Consider the following 22660-nt stretch of genomic DNA (forward strand, 5'->3'; position numbering starts at 1 on the left):
CTTATAGTGGCACACGTGATGAGCCTTTCATGAAATAGGCACAGGCTGCTTTAAAGGGACCATATCACCAGAAAGTATTGCAGATGCATTATTGAATTGCTCCCCATGTCTTACATTCATATTCACAGTCAAAAGATTTGCCAATCTGATGCAAAAGAGCAGGATCTAATTATCTTATGCCTACACATCTTAGGGCCTTTTTGGTTACTTTCTCTTGTGAGAAAGGCTGGACATATCTTAGGCTGGACATATATTAGGCTGGACATATCAAAAAAAGGGTCAGTGATAATGGAACATTTATTCAATATGCCAGAATTCTCAGACATTAGTCAGGGTTCCTAGAAGTAGTATATGCATCCATCATATGGTTAATCCATTTGTCATAGAAATGTAGCTCGGGTTCTGACTGTACAGTAAACAAATGTATTAGCTCCTGACAGCTGAGTGAGAAGTCTGGATTTTCTAGTGAATGGATCTTTCCATCACTTACACCAGCCCAAGAGACCACTGCTTTTTTGTCTTTGTAGCTATATAAAAGAAAATCCATTTGCTCAGGGTCAGAAAGTGGTTGCCATTTCAAATGTGAAAGCTTTTCTTCAAAGCTTAAAGCACAACTCCAGGCAACTAAGAACGTACTGTATTCCTTGTAGTGGGGCTGGGCTCGCAGTTTGTCTAGAGCAGAGGAGAAATAGTTTTACTTACCTGATCCTGTGCTGCCTAGGCAGATGGCACTTCCCTGTGCTCCAGTGGTGGACTGTCCCTTGGCATCATCACATCCAATGCAGAGCTATGGACTTTGCTTTGGTCTTGATGACATCAGGATCTTAGCCTGCTAGAGTGCAGGGAAGAAGAGGCAGCGAGGACCGATCTAGGTGAGGGGATGAGCAGGGGATTGGCAAAGTAAATTTTATTTTTTTGTTTCCCTAGACCTAAACAAGCAATTAACGCTTTCAGTGCAGGCACAGCTCACTTCAAGGGATACATTTTGGTTGCTGAGAGTTGGGCTTTAAGTTTAGACTGCTAATATTTCACATTCCCTGGTCCTCCACCCTTCTAGATCTCTGTGTTTTTCTATGCAACACACACAGATTATGACTGGTTGGAGGGCGCAACAGGGTGCTGTTTATACCTTCTTGAAAATAGCACAGAGCCATGATGCAAGCAGTGGGCTGACTCTTGTGAGAAGTTATTGCAATATTAAAATGCCTTGATGGGTGGATTTCAGTCTGGAGGGGAGGGACAGCATGCTGAGATGGATGTGCTTCTATACCTGTCCTGGTCAGTTTGAAATTTGAAGGCCCCAAGTAATGCCCACAAGATGCTGAGCCTCTATGATTGAAAGAAGAAAAATCTAATGATTGTAAAAAGGTGCCAGTGATAGTAAAGATGGGAAGAAAGGGCTGGGTGATGCTGAATGTGCTCCAGGTTAAGTTCTAATGCACAATGTGAGAAGCTCATAGTATCCAGTCAAATCTGAGAATGAAATGTCAGTAGAGGAGAAAAGCCTGTACAGGTGTGTAAGACTGAAGGGAAGGCTGAAGTTCAGCTTTGAGCAATACAGAATATGCAATATATGCTTCTTCTACACTACACTTACAATATGCTACCCCAACATTTCATATACCTGATATTTGTCTGTTGTACCATATACTTGTGGTAAGAAGTATTCTGTTCTCCTTGTACTTTTTACCTTGTGCGAAATAACTGGTGATCTTTCCAGTCCCCCTGCTTTCCTATTTCAAACTGACCAGGACAGGTATAGAAACACATCCATCTCAGCGTGGTCAGTTTTCTTGGCTGTGCAGTGGCCAAGACTTGTGTGCTGAAATGCCCCCCCTGCATAGCCATTCACTGGGAAGATTAGTGTACTTCTGTTTCTTCACCCCCTTTAAGGCCCTTGCAGCTGAGAGCAGGGGTTATGCAATCAATTATTAAAAATAGAGAAAAAAAAGTTATTTTTATTTTTTATACCTATACACAAATGCTTTGCCTTTCATTTCTATTTTAAACTGAATAGGTTGTTTTACAAAGTAAAGGTCAATAGGGTAAAGTCTAGATGTAGGGGAAAAACCAGTGCTGCAATAAGCCTATTATAGTATTTACCTAATAACTGCCAGTAATTCAAGATTCAGGCACATGTTAAAAAGCTGAGAGTAAGCCTAAAGTAGCCTTTAAGCAAGACTTTCCAATGTAAAAGAGTTACAGAGCCATGAAATGACATTGGATGAGATGGGGATTTAAATTCATCATTAGTCAGATGACATTAAGCCAGACGTATTCTATGAAAGAGAATATGCAACGGGATCAGTCATGCTTCGGGGATTAAAATTTACATTTCCCTTACACATAAAAAACAGCCATTTTAGAGGATGGCCTGTGTTTTACCTAGGGAACAAGGGAAAAGCAACAGGTTCCCCTTATTTCTTCTACTCCCAGCACCATATATTTAACTTCATTTCCTCTGCAGTTCTGAATAAGCTACTCAATGTTAGCCTATTTGTCCTTGTAATTTTGGGCGTTTACAGGCATATTTGCAAAGGAGCGTTTTCAAGCTGAATAAAAAAACAATCACAAGTGAGTTTTTTAGAGGAGCTTTTGGGCAGAGAATACATTTCATGTGCATAAACATGCCTAAACATGGCATTTAGGAGCATTCAGCTTTTTCAAGTGTACGTTGATTATAGTGAAAAATGAGCAAAGGGGAATGTCTTGAAAAAAAAAAAAAGCCTATAAAAGCAAACACCCATAAACACACATTGACTTTTGTGCAATATGAGCCACTATGAGCATTTTTTTTGCTGCTTTTTCTGCCAAAGGTTCTGGCATTTTTTCAGTTGCCTAGTGTGCATGAATCCTCATACCATGGACTACTGGGTGTCAAGTATGTACCACTAGCTGGAGGTGGCTAAATATGCACTTGAGTTACTAGTCTTCCCTGCTGCACATATCATATCAGAAAAAGCCTTTAGTGCAGCAAAGGGGAGTTTGCAATTGAGAAGATGACTGGATCACAGAGGACCACCAATCACCCACATTAAATTGTACTAATAAAATTAATACATTCCTGTTATTCTTGCTGTTGCTTGGTGTTGACAACATATGCTGTTGCCGAAAAGAAGAAGAAAAAAACCTCCTACGCACAGAGGACTGGATATAGCATATGTGGACGAAACTTCATGCCTCTTTGCATTCAATTCGGTAGTGCAGTGCTGTGCAGCCCCCTCCAGGCTGGGGTAGCCCAAGAAAGCGCTATAAAACAAAAAAAAGAAAGGGGTGCACCAGCATTGTGTATTACCTCAATACAAACATTATTTATAAAAATGGCAGATATATACTCACAAACACCAAATTAACACAGGCATATCATATCCGACATTAGTCCATGGTTTAAAATACGTCTACATGCAAGAGGGCGCTTGAAAATGGCTGACGTGTTTTGAGGGGAGATCCCCTCTTCCTCAGAGCCACATATGCTGTATATCTAGGCCTGTGCTTATTGTCTTGAAAATGTGGTGGCAGTGGTCAATTTGCTTAAGACCCAAGGCACAAAGTTTAAGGTATTGCTTGGTATTTATCAGACTATCCCATAAAAGCAGTGATGGACTTTGCTGCAGGTTACTGTACAAGGGTACTGTACACTGAGACTGGCATTTTTTCTTGGTGATAAAAAATATGAGATTTCTGAAAAAACATTGCCTTGTGCTCATGCATTTTGGCCAATTTAAGCAAATAATGTACTGTCCTGCCCCTGCTTAATTTTATTACAAGTGTATTTAATATAGTACACTGTGATGTTTATTATTGAAAGTACACATAAAGGGTCTCTGAGAAGTTACACTTGAATTTCTCGTGTAGCGAAATACCTACAGTACCTTGTTTGTGTTTTCACATTTTTTACCAAGCCAAGCCTAAGGGCCCTTTCACATGGGTGGTTTGCACTCCTTTCAGAAGGGGATCCGCTCACAGATCCCCTGCTGATCACAGCAGAGCGGGTGGATGGCAGGTCTGTGTCCACTAAACATGGACAGATCCTGATTTGCTCTATTGGCGGCTGGGAGTAATCACCTCTGCTATTCGTTTACAATTGGCTGCCTCCAATCCAGTCTACCCAAACTGAGGAGAATGCAGTCCATTGTTTTAGCGGGCCTGATCGGACCCAGAGGTAGGCAAGTGTGCACAGACAGTCCATAGGGTTGCATGGACCATCTGATCAGGTCTGCCTGAAAAACTGACAGGTAGACCTGATCAGATCACCCATGTGAAAAAACCATAGGGACTTTAGGCCTTATATATTTGAAGATGTGGGTATATTAGGATTTGGCATGGGGTTGCGGTGCACCTGAGGTAAGGGTGTGCAGTGTTTTGTGTGCACAGTATATTTTTTTCAAAGGATGTATTGAGGTGTTGCAAAAAAAGGCAGCTTGTCCCTGAACTGAAAGAAACAACTGTCTGAGGCTCTCTAATCACCCCAAGCTAAAAGTTATGGCCTCAAACCCATGGCAGCATTGAATCCAACCTTGTGCCTAGTGCACACATTCTTTCTGCCTTTTAAACACATTTTACAACAATATTGTAAGCTCTACAGCGTTATAACAATGTTTCAGTTCTCCAGCTGGAACTGACGGCAAGACTTAGGAAAATTAATGTCCTCTCTTTAGTTTTGCACTTTTTCATTCAGAGAAAATAGGAAGCATTAACATGGTTTTATTCAATTAATTAGGAGATCATTAGCGGAAACCAGTGTGAGCAATTTTAATTATCTGTAATTAATTCACATATACATAAGTCATATATATCATGATAATTATTTCCTGCAATAAATACAGTTATACTGAAGCTAATGAAACGCAGTATTGTTTCTGTATATTAATAAGCATTAATCCTATACTACTAAAAATTTAATTGTGCTCTGTTTAATGTTGTTTTAAAAAAGATCAGCGTGCTTTGATCAGCATTTTATATGATACTAACATTAGAGGTATGATATTGTACGTCATGCTCAAGGACTGGCTCTCCCAATACCCTTATCGTCCTCTAATTATACCTTAGTCCCTTGGCAACCCACTTAATTTACTGTGAGTTACTATTTTACCTACAGTTTCTTACTGGGATATAAATGCCCTGAGCAAAATTGCCATTTTTTCTAGGACATATTTAAATAAAATATGTATATATATTTATATTTCAATAATAGGTTGAAGGAGAAGTATATTTCACCCATGCAGGTTTGGGAAATCAAAGAAGGTCTATTCGTATAAATTAAAAAAAAAGAAAGGTCATTTATAAAGGAGCAAATTTAAATGACTTTGTGTCTGCTTATACTCACCTGCACTAATGTTTTATATTTTTTACATTAGGTTAGATCCAAAGAGGATCCATCTCATAACTGGCCTTAGATAAGACCAAAGGGGACACTATCCTGAGGCAATGGCCCTCTTAAGCATCTGAACTTGATAGTTCAAGAGTATGGTAGCCTATAGATAAAGATAAGGAAGCAGGTGCTGATTTCTTTTTCAAAATTGAATTGGCTTTAGCATAATCTGCAGGATAAATCTCTATTCATTTCCCTGCTTCTTCCAGAAGGTCCAGTAGAAATTATGTCAAAGGTTATGATTATAACTGATGTCAAGCTCCACTTTCCTCAATCACATCTCAGGTGTTGGCTCGTCTCATCTCCACCGAAGCAATCAATTGTAGCAGCAACAAGTATGCCACACACCAAAATGCAAAATAATATACAATACTTCCTTTTATTGAAATAGCCAGCAAGAACAGTGTCTATTCCAACCCATTTTGTGCTAGAAACAGCACTTTTTTGAGAGAGAGGGCAAAAGGATAAAAGCACTGAGTTTGAAAGTGCACTTATCCTTTATGGATTTTGTTCAGAAATAACTAAACTTCCTATATCACCATTCCCGTACACCTTCACAAAAATCAAGAAGATGCAGACCAAGACCAAACCAAAGAGCTTCTGTGAGGTGGATATATAAACAGCAAATGACTAAAGTTTTCCAGGTCTTCTTAGCTGCTGTGTAACAAGCATCCTACTACAGAAAATGACAGGTGCTTTTGTTGGGTAAAGATGGAGACAGAGGAAGTGGATCCAAGAATTTTGCAAACCCCCGCATCAACACCTTTAACTATTTGATCAGATCTTAATTGCTTAATAATTGTAGTGTGTTTTTTGTGCTGCCTACCCCCTTGCACCATCAGGTACAGATGCTCTACTGTACAGAAATATGTTTCCTTAGAGAGTGTTAACTGCCGTGATGAAATAAAATATACCAGCTGTGCTTTTACTCATAACTGTTAATGCTGGTGAAAATCAATTAGGCAGATGCTAACAATATTGAAATTTCAAATCTATTATACTCTTCAACTTTATTACTTAACTACCTCTTCATAGAATGGAGTGCACTGGAGTCGTCGGCAATGTGTATTGCTTTAATAATTGTATGTGTGTATGAATGCTTACAGGTATTTATTTATATACAATGCTCAAAAATCAGAGTATAGCATCAAGTCAATTAAACTCCTGGGATATTGATCTGGTCAGTTAAGTAGCAGAGGGGGTTGTTAATCAATTTCAGCTGCTTTGGTGTTAATGAAATTAACAAGTGCACTAGATGGGCAACAATGAGCAAAGGTTTTACAGGCAGAGGCCACTGCCATTTTTTTCCCTACTCATCTTTTCTGACTGTTTTTCACTAGTTTTGCATTTGGCTAGGGTCAGTGTCACTATTGGTAGCATGAGGCGATACCTGGACCCTACAGAGGTTACACAGGCAGCCCAACTTCTCCAGGATTGCACATCAATATGTGCCATTGCGAGAAGGTTTGCTGCATCTCTCAGCACAGTCTCAAGAGCATGAAGGAGATTCCAGGAGACTGCAGTTATTCTAGGAGAGCTGGGCAGGTCTGTAGAAGGTCCCTAACCCATCAGCAGGACTGGTATCTGCTCCTTTGTGCAAAGAGGAACAGGATGAACTCCAGCAGGCCACTAGTGTGAATCTCTCTGACAAAACAATCAGAAACAAACTTCATGAGGGTGGCCTGAGGGCCCAACATCCTCTAGTGGGCCCTGTGCTCACTGCCCGGCATCATAGAACTCGATTGGCATTTGCCATTGAACACCAGAATTGGCAGGTCTGTGCTTTTCACAGATGAGAGCAGGTTCACACTCAGCACATTTGACAAATGTGAAAGAGTCTGGAGAAGCCATGGAGAATGTTATGCTGCCTGTAACATCGTTCAGCATGACTGTTTTGGTGGTGGGTCAGTGATGGTCTGGGGAGACATATCCATGGAGGGACACACAGACCTCTACAGGCTAGACAATGGCACTGACTGCCATTAGGTATCAGGACTCATCAGTCCTGACCCTCATCAGTCAGACCCTAAGCTGGTGCAGTGGGTCCTTGGTTCCTCCTGGTGCATGACAATACCGAGCCTCATGTGGTGAGAGTATACAGGTAGTTCCTGGAGGATGATACCATTGAATGGCCCTCGTGCTCGCCTGACCTAAATCCAATAGAACCCCTCTGGGATATCATATTTTGTCCATCCGACGCCACTAGGTTGCACCTCAGACTGTCCAGGATCTCAATGATGCCCTGGTCCAGATCTTGGAGGAAATACCCCAAGACACATCCGTCATCTCATTAAAAGTGTGCCCCGACATTGTCAGGTATGCATACAAGCACGTGGGGGCCATATAAACTACTAAGTACCATTTTGAATTGCTGTAAGGAAATTTCAGCAAAATGGACTAGCCTGCTGCATCATTTTTTCACTTTGATTTTCGGGGTGTCTTTGAATTCAGTCCTTTGTAGGTTGTTAATTTGAATTTCCATCAAACAATAGGACATCTTTATGTTCCTAACACATTAACCAGTCCATATCAGTACAGATATTAAGCATGATATTTTTCCCCATTGAGATCTGATGTGTTTTCAAAGTGTTCCTTTAATTTTTTGAGCAGTGTATTTAAATGGCTTGAATACCTAATGTAGAAGCCCAGACAAAACTTGAATATAGTAGGTAAGGGTAAGGACTTTTGTCAAGTTTTTACTGCAGTCTGCGTTCCAGTTGAGATTTCCTTCACTATTTGTCCTTGCCATCATTGTCATTGGATTAAGGAGTGTAGAAAAACAGTTGTCATCAGAACAGAAGGTTAGACCACGATAGATCACCAGGTGTATAAGCCAGCAAGTTTTTATTTCCAAGCCTGTTTTTCAAATGATAACCTCACCAAAAATTGGTATAAGGTTCTAAGTTGAGGTTTATTACTCCTGGAATTCTTGAAGAGAAGTAGAAGTCATTCCCCAGCTGCTAAAAGAGTGTAGCTCATTGAGTGATATTTTAAACAATGGAATAATTTGAATGAAGGGCCCCCCTTCTCACTGATCCTGTGGCCCTTTACTTCCACAGTTGGACCCTTTCCTGCTGTCTTGGGCACCCCAGCAGTGGTGAAACATCAGGGCCCAGTCGCAAGTACGATCTTTATGACCTGGTAGTTCCACCACGGTTTCACCTCAAGCGATGGCAGTCACAGAGCTCACCTCCAGCAATCGCACACACAGGGCTCACCTCCACTAATCGCACACACAGGACTCACCTCTACCAATCGCACACACAGGACTCACCTCCACCGATTGCACACACACAGGACTCACCTCCTCCAATCATACACACAGGGCTCACCTCCACTGATCACACTCAAAGGGATCACCTTCACCGATTGCACATACAGGACTCAGCTCCACTGGCTGATGTTGGAGGGTGCTGAGTCCACGCTGGGGGCAGATAAGAGACACCAAGGGGGTTCTGCATGGAGGAGGGTCTGCATGGAGGGGGTTCTGCAAAGGCTGAATGTGCTGCACACCATGTTCTCAGCAATCACCAGGGGAGCTGCCACTGATCCTGATACCCTTTACTCTGGCAGCAGGACCATTTACTGCTGTCTTGGGTCCCCCGCACAGTGGTGGAACTCCAGGGCCTGGTCGCAAGTGCAACCTTTGTGACCCTAGTAGTTCCACCACTGCTGTGACCCCTGGCCCTGTGATGTAGATTGCTTGCTGTTCCAGCCAACTGCTGCAATGCCCTGTATGATTTCTAGACCAGATTCGGAAGTACAGCTGTCATGTAGCAGATGAATTTCTGGGTATGCATGAAATGTGAGACAACACAAGGTCATTAGGTAAATGGATAGGTTGTGGCCGCCCTCTTTAAATGATGATGCAGATAAACATGGTGACACCTAGTCCAGATGAAACTTAGGAACTGGCTAATAAGCAACTTTTCTAACATAGTAGAACACATAACAGTTTGTAATAAACTTCCTAAATTTTATTTTTTTTTCTGTTTTCGGTTGAGAGGAGCAGTTTTCAATCACTTGCTGCATCTTTAGAGATCTTTCTTTGGAACTAATCTGAGTTTCAATACTAAAACAGTGATCTTGTGAAGGTTATAGAACAGATATCCTGCTAAACACAAGCATCTCTGTCATTTCTGATATGTTATCCCTGTTCAATGTCATTTTAAACATTAAGGTCTAGGTAAACTAATTATTTCATGCTGAATAATCATGTTCACTTTGATGGCTTTGGAAGGTTCCATATTCGTTGTTCTAGGTGTCATTCAGTATTTCTGCCAAGCTGAACACGGGGATGTATGTACTCCTTACAAGTGGGAATTAAATATCACGAAAACACATTCAATTGAGCATGACACCGAGTTTCCTGACCCCGCTGTTAGATTCAAGCCTCAGGCTTTACAAATCCCCTTAGGAATACAGAAAAGAGAAATTCATTACAAAGATGCATTAATTATCACACGAACCAGAGAACCACAGAATTCCAAAAAGATTAAGAGCACAAGTCATTGCCCTTATTGCATACATATATAAATATAAAAACATGTCAGTAGTATTGTTTGTGAGAAACAAAATGTAGAAGGGTATGTACAGAGATTGCTGGAATATAACAATGTCCTGTAAATGTTTAAAGATCATTCTGATTTTTTTTAATAAGAGTTATGACAATCAAAATTCAATTTGCTTGCTAATGATGTGTATGACAATTATGCAGGTTATACACAGAGCATTTACAGTACTGTGACTGTAGCAGTTGGCTTACATGTGCAGATGACTCCCATTTATTATCAATAACCAGCCAGATTATGGCAGGTGTTTGCATAATATATACATGTTGTCTGTGTAGAATAATCATGTTCTATTGGCCGTGTCAGAGTTCAGACTCCCACTGTGTTTACATGGTTTTTTACATGATTGGTACATCTGTTTATTGTATATATAAGCAGTATATTACTTTAAAGGTGGTTTTATGCCAGAAGAATGTATAAATGGTAATCATGGACATAGGATGGACATAACATAGATTATATAACTTTTTCACAATCAAAATTTCCATTTTGCCAGTTTCACAACCTTTTCTAAACCATTTGTAGAGTATAGTGGAAGGGGTTGGAGGTGTAAGTTGTTTGAAGAAGATCTAGAAATATGTAATAGTGGCAGTGATGAATAAGATTTGCAATGTATGTCTGCTACTCAATGTACTCTTGTTTTTTTTATGTTTGGCATACATTTGGCATATGTTTGGCATATTATGGTTCTACTCTTAAGTTCTGGGGTTTTCTGCTGTCTCCTTTATGGAGGTTCCCACACAGCCTGTTGGATTTTTGGTTTTATTTTATATGAAGGAAAGCACAACAGGAAGGGCAGGGACACAAAGTTGGGTGGAGAAACTCTAAATTTCAAAGAGGGCAAGAATAAAGCCAGGAACTGTGAAAGGGACATCTTTTGTCTCATATGATGTGATTCACGCTATCAGGTTCCACCTAAACTTTGATTACCTATGAAATGCTTTGTTATCATGGGGTAGTTTATAGATACATTTGTAAATTCTCCTATTAGTGGTTATCAGAGCGCCAGAAAATTACAGAAAGTAATTTTGTTAAATAACTGATTTGATACAACACCTGAAGATTATATTGTTGACAGTCAGTTGCCATTTTAGATCGGCTTATCTTTAGCTTCAGCATAGTTAAGTACTTGTGCCTTACAATCTGCTTTGCTCATCCCAACAAGACTGTAATCATATATTTTCAAATTCCCTCAATGGGTGAATCATGGAGGGACTAGGATGGGGGACAGGGGAGCATTTGCCACCTGGGTCTGTCCTAATAAAATATGTTGGGCTGGTGGCCCTGATTGGAGATACTTTACTATTTGGACATCAGTCAGAGGGTGACTTCCCTTACTGATTTCTAATGAATCATTGGACTTTATATACAGTAGCTACCTGCTACTTATTCAGACCTGCAATCATGGTGTCTGGCAAAGAAAAGTCTTGCAGCTCAAAGTTCCTTTTTGGATTTGAGATATCATTTAACTAAGTACCAAGAACCACAAACAAAACCAATGTTGGAAGATATGAATGTATACCTATCAAGAAAGGCCCACTTGTCTGTATTTGGTCCCCAGGCCAAATATCCTCAGTTCTTTCCTCGGATGAATCAGGTTTTAGCTTGGACTCCATTTGTCCTTAGTATGTAGTTGATGTTTTACACTCCCTAGTTTTTTAGCCCTTGTTACAGAAAGACAGAGAGAGAAAGAATGAGAGAGAGAGAGAGATAAACAAATATTACATGGATAATCTTCCCAAATGTACATATTTTAGTAAAATTTAAACTGGTTTAATCAAATGTGGACAGGCTTAGGTTGCACATTGAGCACATTGTTGCAGAGAAGCTTTATCTCCATCATTGCCTTCAGTCTTCCACAGCTGTGCAGACTCCTGTCCTGCACTGAAATTACGCTCTGATTTTGGCTTCTCACAGTGTGAGAAGAAGTCATAGCAAGACCTAGCAATTTTCTCCTGAGCATTTCACATTCACTTTTTTGTTCACTTATTGGTGTTTTGTTTTCATGCACCTTTTTCACTCATTGGATTTTAGTTCTCTCACTCATGTAGATTCAGCATGTGAGTGTTAACTGGGGAAGTCTGCATGCAAATATAGCCAGCCTACGAACATCTAATTTTCCAGCCATCATTTTGCTCGTAAAAATAATGTAATTTAATACTTTTTTTCCCTAAGAAGCCTGCAGAGCATTGCACCCACAATCAGCAGATCACGGATGCAATGTCAGACTCCTACAGACTCTCAGGATAGCTGTGTGCCAGTACCTAGTATGGGCAAGCAGTTACTTGAGAGCAGGAAGGTCAATGAACTACGAGAGAGTCACCAGCACCTTCGTAGTTCATTGAAAACTACAAGCCATCAGCAGCAATGGCTGACAGTAAGATAGCAATAAAAGTGAGCGCTCTTATGGGTAAGCAGCTAGACACTCAAGGAAACCAAATAAAGCATTGTGGTAAACGCATAAAAAAATGTGCAGCGCTAATCAGTAAATTAAGGTGCAAAATTGTTCCAAATGACTAAAAAGACAACATAGCAGTCATTAAATAAAATGATTCTAAATATTGTAAACAAACGTTCCGTATTATAACCAAACTTATTGATAGTCTATATATAGTGTTCCCCTTAAAATCTGCAGTGATGTTCCAAGCAATGTAGAGAGATTGTGCACTCACCAGATGCACAATGTAAATGTGCATTAAGAAAAATCCACAGAAGCCTCCTTTAAGGGTCTGGTCTGGGATGGGGGAAGATATCCTCCCTCTAGGTGGTTAGGTCTGGTCAGGAACACGCAGAGATAATCCTCCCTCTGAGTAGGTGGTAGTAACAGGAACACACAGGGTAATATGAAGATCCAGCTGGACAGAGGGATAGGTGGGTTCAGGTGCCTGGATACCGGATCTCCCTACTCTGGAATCTTTTGTGTTGCTGGATCAGGCAGGTGCTATGAATAAATAACTGAGCCACCTCTGGATACAGCAATGTGCAACTGGTGGCAGGAGTTAGAACATTTTACATTTTACATCTGAAATACGGGTGGAACATGTAACATGTTCCAAAAGGTGATCTTATCCTTTAAGAGGAATAGTGAGGCAGAGAGCACAGTAACATACAGTATGTCTGCTTTCGCAGTACAAAGTGTGAACTCAGCCTAATAATTTGGGATGTTTGGTACTAAACTTAATATATAGATAGACACATTCATAAGGAGATAGATAGATAGATAGATAGATAGATAGATAGATAGATAGATAGATAGATAGATAGATAGATAGATAGATAGATAGATAGATATCCACTGTAACATAATGAAAATCCCAACTGTCATACATAAAAACATAGCTATCACACACACATGCTTTTTGTTAAGATTTATTAGCTTGCTTTATGGTGTACTCTCTTTATGCTGAAGGAAGTTTGTCTATTTACTGCCTCATGTTCTTCTCTCCACAATGTTCCTGAGTGTCTGGAGTGTCTAAAATTTATGTGATGTAGTACAGGGATTATCATAATGAGAAGAAATTGTGTATCTGTATGTGATCAAAACATTCACATAGTAAATAAATATTCTGCAGTAACTCAATATACAGTAAAATCATAATTTCATGCAGCATGATTGCATTCTAAAAAGAAAGTTATATTTTGATATAAGCCAATTACTTCTTTTGGTGTTGCCACCTATTTCATGTTTGCTCTCCGGCAGAATCAATTTCCACAGAAGAGAAATATCACTCAATTTTATTGTGGCTATATTCTATTATCAGGAGATTTTTTGACAGTGCCTTCAATTCCTGCAAGAAAAAGCAAGCGTATACCCACACATAAACACATACAGTACACATAACATCTAACATCCAAATCACAAACCTCTAAATGCGTCTCCAACATGTTATTTTATTTCTAAAGGGTATATGCTAGTCAGACATGAAAATGTACCATTTATAGCAAAACGTATAGTGGTTGTATAGGCTAAATGTGCTTTACCTTCATGAATTCTATGCATGAAGGTAAAAAACCTTCTGTGCCCGTCAGTTCCCACCCCCCCATACTTATATGATCCCCATCACGATACAGCAATGTGCATGAGAGCCTTGGCTCTCTGAGCAGTCTCCCTCGTTATTGGCTCCTGCTGATGTCAATCACAGATAGTGAACCATTGAGGAGAGAGAGTGGGCAGGACCCAGCTGCGGCTTTATGTGTGAATGGATATACAGAGCAGGGGCTTGGGAACGAGCCTGCTTGGGTGCCCCCATAGCAAGCTTCTTGTTCGGGGGCACTCGGCAGGAGGGTGTGACCAAGAGCTGTGGCGGGGAACTTGGGTCTAGGAGGAATTGGGGCGGCTCTGTGCAAAACCACTGCACAGAGCAGGTAAGTATGACATGTTTGTTATTTTTTTTTTAATTGCTTTTATTATCATTTAATTTGTTTAAAGGAGAATACAAGATTCAAGATTTCTAGGGCACTGTTGTACACAGTGTTCTGGACAGTGTACAGGATATGTCTAGGTTGTCATAATGCAAGGAAGTGAAGCTACACATATAAAGCAATTTTAATAGCATTAAAAGGAATATAGAAGAGTGCACAAGATTTATTTGGCACCAGCATTATAGAGACAGTACATATGTGGACCAGGGGCGGACTGACAACTCATGGGGCCCCCGGGCAATAGAGGATCATGGGGCCCCTGTGTCCTTGCCCAAACTCAAAAAAGCCTATTAAAAAGGTACCAGGGGCACCTCATGGGGCCCCCTACTGACCCCTGGCCCTCGGGCAGTGCCCGAGTTTCCAAATGGTCAGTCCGCCCTTGATGTGGACACATATTTTTGAGCACATTGAAATTGTTTGTTGTAAGTATTGCATGTGCAAGATTTGGGAGGGCAGGATATAGAACCTGTACAACAGCGGCAGCCATTTGTCACATTCATTTTTAATTAGCGTATACTGTACATATTTAGGATTGCAATTTAATTTTTTTTCATGTATTTGGTCACATATAAGTGTTGTGTAACATAGCGTGGGTCTACAGTCACTTCAAAGGGAACATGCAACAGTTCTAGATCAGTGTTATTTACTCATTTTTAAAATGAATCTGTGCGTTGTCCTTGCACATAGTAGCTATAACAGGGGGGAAGCTCTGCAGCACCCAACAGCACTGCACAAGTATGCAATGACATGCAAACAAAGGGCAACTTTGCCAGCAACAAGTCTCAAAACAAATCCACTTTGTCAGAGCCACAGTTTTTAACAGAGTAAGAAAAGGTTAGATCTTTTGTAAGTTTTGTTCTCTTTGTCACTATCGGGGAGATTCAGGCCTCTATTACCACCAAGGCGGAGTGATGGGAAGTGATGAGAAATCCTCAAATTTTCTGCTGTTATCAGAGCAAGAGATAAGAGAAAATCTTCCAGTAGGGTCACCTGTTCCTGTGACAGCTCTCTAAGATGTGAATACTGTTCACTTTGGATAAATTTTCCCTCATTTCCTGTTGTGTTTCAAAGAAAGGATGTGCAAGAAGATATCCCTAGCAGGGCACAGGGGGGAAAAACCCATGGGTTTTTTTTAAAGGAAAAATTCACCTTTTGTAACATGTTACATGTTACATCTGTATTCATGGTGTAACATGTAACATACAAACAAAATTTAAACCATCCCAACCTATAACCAGCCATAGCAGCAGGATGCACATAGAAGGGCACACATTTGTAAATACATGCGTAAGCCACAGTCCCACGTCAAGGGTCCTCTATATACTGTGGACCTAACTAAAATTTCCAAAGCCTCCATAGTGGGAGCACATGTATAAATGGATAGTTTAAGGATAGGTGTGCGTTGAGGAGCCCATTCCTCCTTAAAGGTACAGGGATGCACGTGATGCATTTATTATTTTTTGTTAAATGGTGAACTTATCTCTTAAGCCTTCATTATTAAAATGAAATATTGACTAGACACTAGGTCAGGGCTGAGGGCTCTGCATGTCAGTTCCCTGATACTTATGCAAGTCAGTGCCCCTGCTCTAGAAGCTTGAGAAGTTCCTGGAAGGCAGTGGGTGTGGGTGAGGAGGGGCTGATCTGCATGCTCAAGGCACTCTGACCAATCCCCAAGCAGGAGGTATAGCATGGGTTCAGGGTTGCACTTAAGTATGAGAGAGACGGGCCAGCGGGGGTGTAGTGTGTCGGGTGGAAGATGGAGTGAAGGTTGGAGTGTGGAGTCAGGGAGGGGGGCCAGGGAAGGGGCCTACCTACTGGCAGGGTGCTAAAAAAGGAGGACAGCCTGTGGAGCAGGGAAGGAGTCAGCCCAGCATAAGGCCTGAAGGCTGCCACCAACCCAATAAGCTTTCAGGAGAGACAGAGTGATTAATTTTACACCCAATGGGCCTGATAAGGGGAGAGGGCAGTCAGATGGAGAACCCAACTAGCTCTTCATCTGGGACTGTTTCAAGTTGGCAGTTTCTGGGCCCACTTGCCCAGCGAATACCCTCAGTACAGTTGGGTGACTAGGACCCTCTTCTGGGGTCTGAGGAGGTGCACCAGAGAGCTGGAATGCTCTCACAGAAGAGAATATTTTTGCCCATATCTGTACATCATTGCTAAGGAATTTGTCCTCAAGTTGCAGTTTCCTTGGGCATTCCATACACCCTTCAACCCTCTCCAAGTTATGAACCCCTTTAATAAAATCACAAAACCAAGCTCAAGGACTGTTTACTGAGTACATGTGGAAGAAAATGAATATTGCCTGGCTGTGCAGAGCTGTAGAGGGGCCCAAAACTTAGCAACTCCTAAGGGGGTAGTATTACAGGGAGATAGAGCGATAGATAGATAGATAGATAGATAGATAGATAGATAGATAGATAGATAGATAGAGCGATAGATAGATAGATAGATAGATAGATAGATAGATAGATAGACAGAAAGAAAGTTTTTTTTTTTAAATATGAAGTCCACTTTCCCAAAGACACTAGACTGGTTTATCTGGTAAACTAATGCAATTCAGCACTGGGTAGGGAAATGCTTTGTGAAGTGTCCTCAAAGATAGACCTTTGTAAGGATACACAGATAAGAATTTAACGCAGATTGGAGTTTGCATTACCCTCATCACCTTGTTCACATCATGAACCATCATGTTTAGTGCTATAAAATTTAGACCAAATTGAAATGAAATTTTAAGGGCACTTAGGTAATATATTTGCTAAAAACATAAACTGAAAAGGCATATTGCCTGCGTTTTTTCAGTGACTTTGCCCAAGGATAAACATGTAACCAAGGGTGCCAACTATGTAAAAAAAAAAGTGTTAGTGCTTTATCATAGGCTACAACATCTCCTTAAGGCATTTGTCTATGCAGAGCAAAATTGCATGATAGAGATTTATTAACTCAAACTGTGGAGTCAAAAGGGATTCAAGCACTCTTGCTCTCATAATAGCTTTTAATACTAATTCTTGCCCGAAGGTTCAGAACTCTTTATGACTAGCTATTACAGAAACCAAACTCTATTTGGTTATAGCTTTCACAGACATCTTAAATAAGTGCAGTTTACCAATAATTTGAAATGGGTGATTTTTTTTCTCTGATCATGGCAATGAAATTACAAACGTAGCACTGTTTGCTTTTTATTGGAGATAATTGCCATTTAATCAGCTATTTGCTGAGCGGTTCACAAATTAAAGCTGATTAGGCATTTTTGCCAAGAGGTTTTCCACTGAACATGGATGTTTCTTTCCAAAGGAGTCAAGATTTGATTGTTGCGGAATGTAGGTGCAAATGGCATGAGTGTAATTAGCAAGGAGTGCTGGCATAAACAATACATTTATGCATTTTTGCTTATTAGGAAACACAACCTCATATAGCTAATAGATGAAGGCTTAATTAAGTGAAAACTGTACTGAAATACACATAGTGTAGGAAACACATTCTGTAGGTTGCCAGTGCTGACCTCTCCTGAGAACACTAGTTGCCTGGCTGTCAACCTGACCATATGACTTCAGTACCATCCAAGACACTGACTTGGACCAAGCACACCGATCAGGAGTTCTGACTTCTCTTCAACAATATTAGTTGCATATTTGTTCTAGGTTAGTGGTCCAGAATGTAATAGAGCTAGAGATTGAGATGGGTGCCCAGAAAAAAAACATACCTTCCAAGCACTGGTGCTAGATAATTATGTGAGCTGGGCTTCTCAGCAGCTCCTGTCCTCTGACAGAGTGTGCCAGCTATTTTATGCACTGGTCAGATCTTGAATATCAGGAATGAGTGCCTCCGTTTCAAGATTTTTTATGTGTGATTTACACGTTTTCGCATGTCACGCATAGGACAGCCCATTCATGTTTGTTGCCCAAAATAAGCTCTTGCTCCTTTTTTGGGTGATGAGATGCATTTTGCTGCAATTTACACACACTTCAGTAGCACAACAAATGCAGCAAAATTGCACCACGTATGGGATGCCTTTATGAATTATGGTACCCAAATGCTTGCTGCATATGTACTGTGATTTTATGGCTATTTGGAATCATGGGCAGAATCTTCTGGCTGTTCTGCTGAAGATTCCAAAGTGGTAAAGAGGCCTTAATGTTCAGTCTCAGTGAAAGCACACACTTGCTGCACATATTTGGTTGTGGAATTTATGTTTTTCTTTATAATTAGCTTGACTTAATTACAGCAGCAGCACCACAACCTGATTAATAGGTTTTAGCAGCAGCACATGGGTTTGCAACAAACAGTAAAAAGTTGACTTTAAAGCTAGGTTCACATCTATGCAGATTGCGGATTGTGACTTTGGATGGGTGTGACTTTGATGCGACTGTAGATGGGTGCAACTTGGATGCTACTTTGGATGGATGTCATTTTGATGCATCTTTGGATGGGTGCGGCTTGGATGCAATTTGATAAATGTAAAAGAAATGCTGGCAATAAAAAAACATGAAAAAAAAACTGCATGGAGGTCCCCCCAATCCATACCAAGCCCTTTGGGTCTGGTACGGATTTTAAGGAGAGCCCCACACCAAAAAAAAAAAAAAAACATGTGCCCCCCCAAATCCATACCCCCTAATTTTTTTTAAATGGCGTGGAGGTCCCCTCTAAAATCCATACCAGACCCTTTTCCAAGCATGCAGTCTGGGGGGGGGACAATCGCCCCCATCCCACCCTGAACCATACCAGGCCACATGTCCTCAACATGGGGGAGGTGCTTTGGGCAGGGGGGCTCCTCCCCAAAGCACCTTGTCCCGTTGTTGATGAGGACAAGGGCCTCTTCCCCACAAACCTGGGCTGTGGTTGTGGGGTTTTGCGGGCAGGGGGCTTATTATAATCTTGAAGCTTCCTTTAACAAGGGGGTCCCCCTTTTAAAAACAATAGTTTTTGATAAGTCCTTTATTAACCACTTTAGCGCTGTCCCATAGCAGATATACTGCTACAGGGCAGCAGATGTGCACAAAATCACGTACCCATACGTGATTTTGCATTTCCGGGTAGGTGGCATGCACAAGCAGTGGCGTGCCCTACCCATGCCGCCATTCACAGGCACGGCTGTCAATCACCGGGTCCTGGCTGGTGATTACTCACCAGCGCTCGGTGATTGCCAAGCATCTCTGACGTGGGGGAGGACTGTTTGTAAACAAAACAGTTCTCTCCCCTGTCAGCTCCTGCCATGCAAAGCAGTATGCTTACAGTGAAACACAGCACACTTAGTAAAACAGCACACAGCACACAGTTAACCCTTTGATTGCCCCGCATGTTAATCCTTTCCTGCCCAGTGCCATTAGTAAAGTGTCAGTGCTTTTTATTAGAACTGAGCACTGTATTGGTGTCACTGGGGATGTCAGTGACACCAAGTCAGTTGACCTCAGTGTCAGAATGTCCACTGCAGTCCCGCAGTCCCGCTATAAGTTGCTGGTCGACACCATTACAAGTAAAAAAAAAAAAGCCCAGCATTTGTCAACGCTATAACTTTAACGTAAACCAATTAATTTACAAGTTTTGGGATTTTTTTTTAGCAAAGACATGTCGCAGAATATATTTTGGCCTAAATTTATGAGGAAATTTGTATTTTTAAATTTTTTTACTGGACATGTTAAATAGCAAAAACTCAAAAATATTGCTTATTTTCTCAAAATTGTCGGTCTTTTTTTTATAGCACAAAAAAAAAACCGCACAGGTGATCAAATACCACTGAAAGAAAGCTCAATTGGTGAGAAAAAAAGGATATAAATCTCATTTGGGTGCAGCGTTGCATGGCCACGCAATTGTCCATTAAAGTAATGCAATGCTGTAACATAAAAAATGGCTTGGTCAGGAAGGGGGGTAAGTCCTTTGGAGGGCAAGTGGTTAAAACGAAAAAAAGTGTTCCTTGAAGTAGATCCAACGTCAATCATATTGAATGCCGGCCAAAAAAAAAAAGATGTCTTTAACTGACGCTGGTTCCCGCCATTTTACAGCTCCACCATCTCTCACCACAAATTGACTAAGGAGCGAGCATCCCATTAAACATCATTTTAATGCCAGCATTCTTTTGTTTACATTCAGCTGACACTGTGGAATCCTGTCCAACAAAACTGTTGAATATGAATGTATGTGTTCAAGGTTGCATGTTGGGATTCAGGGCTACGGTTAGTGTTAAGGGCTAGGGTTAGAGTTTAGGGCTAGGGTTAAGGTTAAATGTTAGGGTTAGGGTTAAATGTTAGGGTTAAATGTTAGGGTTGGGGTTAAAGGCTAGGGTTAGGGTTAAATGTTAGGGTTGGGGTTAAAGGCTAGGGTTAGGGTTAAATGGTAGGGTTAGGGTTAAGGGCTAGGGTTAATGTTAGGATTGGGGTTAAAAGCTAGGGTTAGGGTTGAATGCTAGGGTTGGAGTTAAAGGCTAGAGTTAGGGTTAATGTTAGGGTTGGGGTTAAAGGCTAGGGTTAGGGTTAAATGTTAGGGTTAAGGGCTAGGATTAGAGTTTAGGGCTAGGGTTAAAGTTAAATGTTAGGGTTAAGGGCTAGGGTTAGGGTTAAATGTTAGGGTTAAAGGTTAGGGTTGGGGTTAAAGGCTAGGGTTAGGGTTAAATGTTAGGGTTGAAGGCTAGGGTTAGGGTTAAATGTTAGGGCTGGGATTAAAGGCTAGGGTTGGGGTTAAATGTACGGCTAAGGGCTAGGGTTAGAGTTTAGGGCTAGGGTTAAAGTTAAATGTTAGGTTTGGGGTTAAGGGCTAGGGTTAGGGTTAAATGTTAGGTTTTGGGTTAAAGGCTTGGGTTGGGGTTAAATGTTAGGGTTGGGGTTAAATGTTAGTGTTACATTTTAGGGTTAGGGTTAGAGTTAAGGGCTAGGGTTAGGTCTAAATGTAAGGGTTACGGTTAATGTTGAGTGTTAGCATTCTAACCCTAACTTTTAAAGCAAACCAAAACCCTAACCCTAGCCTTTATCATGCAAAAAAAATGGTTAAACCACTGAAATGTACAGTATAAAGTATACGGTATAAAGGGGATTGTGTTTTTCTTATCAAAACTGGAGTTACACTTTAATGATGATAGGAGTGTATCATTGTATGTTTTCCAAAGATAAATAGACAGTGCCCTAGAAGGAGTTCCCCTCTTATATCACCATCCCCACCTACCCACAGTATCTCTGTCTGTCTGTGTTCTACTGTGATTCTGTTATTCCCTGTCACTAAATCTGAGCAGCATATGAGATGTATGGAGTTGGGAGTTGATGACCTGGAGCTGAATTGCCATCATTTCACATATTTGCAGCTGAATAAACACACTCTCCAGGACTTTTGTCCTGATTTATCTCTTGGTTAGAATGGCTGTATACATTTCCTCTGCTTAAGATTTACATTAATTGTGTTTTTGTTCTTCTGTTGCATTTTATAAAGCTCACAATAAAAAGAGATGCACATAAAAGCCATTGTTCATCTATGACTGCTAACACACTGGTTTTATGACATTTTCTAGAGCACCAGACTACAGTTACAACATGGATCTCCAGTGCTTTTCATTTCTTGATTTATACATTCCAACAATGCATCAATTCCTGCATAAATACAATAAATTACAATAAAACACTGCATTATGAATACCTTTAAAGCTCTCTAAAGACGATGGCATGACAAAGAGTATGAACAGTTGAAAGTTCCGCCACACAGACTTGTGCAAAATAAAGGGACTGAATTTACCATTTGTACACCAGATTTTTTCATTTTTCTCCTCCTGAAACACTTAAAAAGTGTTCATGGAAGTATATAAGGTGCACCTATAGAAACAATATGCCACAAAGAAGGAGAATGAAAAGTAGACAGGGAAGGAAGGATGTCGTATACCAAAAAAAGTTTCATTTTAATCCTCATAGCCCATATATTTTAAGTAAACCCTTGTCAAGCAATAAACTTATAACAAAAATGCAAAGGTTGTATAGCAGGCTTAATCAGGAGCCTGCTTTCACCTTTCCTAAGATCTTAAAGTGGTATTAAACCCAAAAGCAAACATGTTCTATAACATTACCATGAAAAATGTTTAATAAGAAATAAAGTAGGTTTTGTACTCACAAACGACTATAAAGTCAAGGCACATCATAAAAGAACAGCTGGGTCAACACCGCACTGAGTAACAGTCAGCAATAGGGAGTGTAGACATCCAATAGGCTGATGCGTTTCGAAGACTTGCCTCTTCCTCAGAGCCACTCTCTAAGGAAGAGGCAAGTCCTTGAAATGCGTCAGCCTATTGGATGTCTACACTCCCTATTACGGACTGTTACTCAGT

The sequence above is a fragment of the Staurois parvus genome, unplaced genomic scaffold (genome assembly GCF_062004578.1).
Source record: "Staurois parvus isolate SC_StPar_1 unplaced genomic scaffold, SC_StPar_1.0 ptg000299l, whole genome shotgun sequence".
In the NCBI taxonomy this organism is placed as follows: Eukaryota; Metazoa; Chordata; class Amphibia; order Anura; family Ranidae; genus Staurois; species Staurois parvus.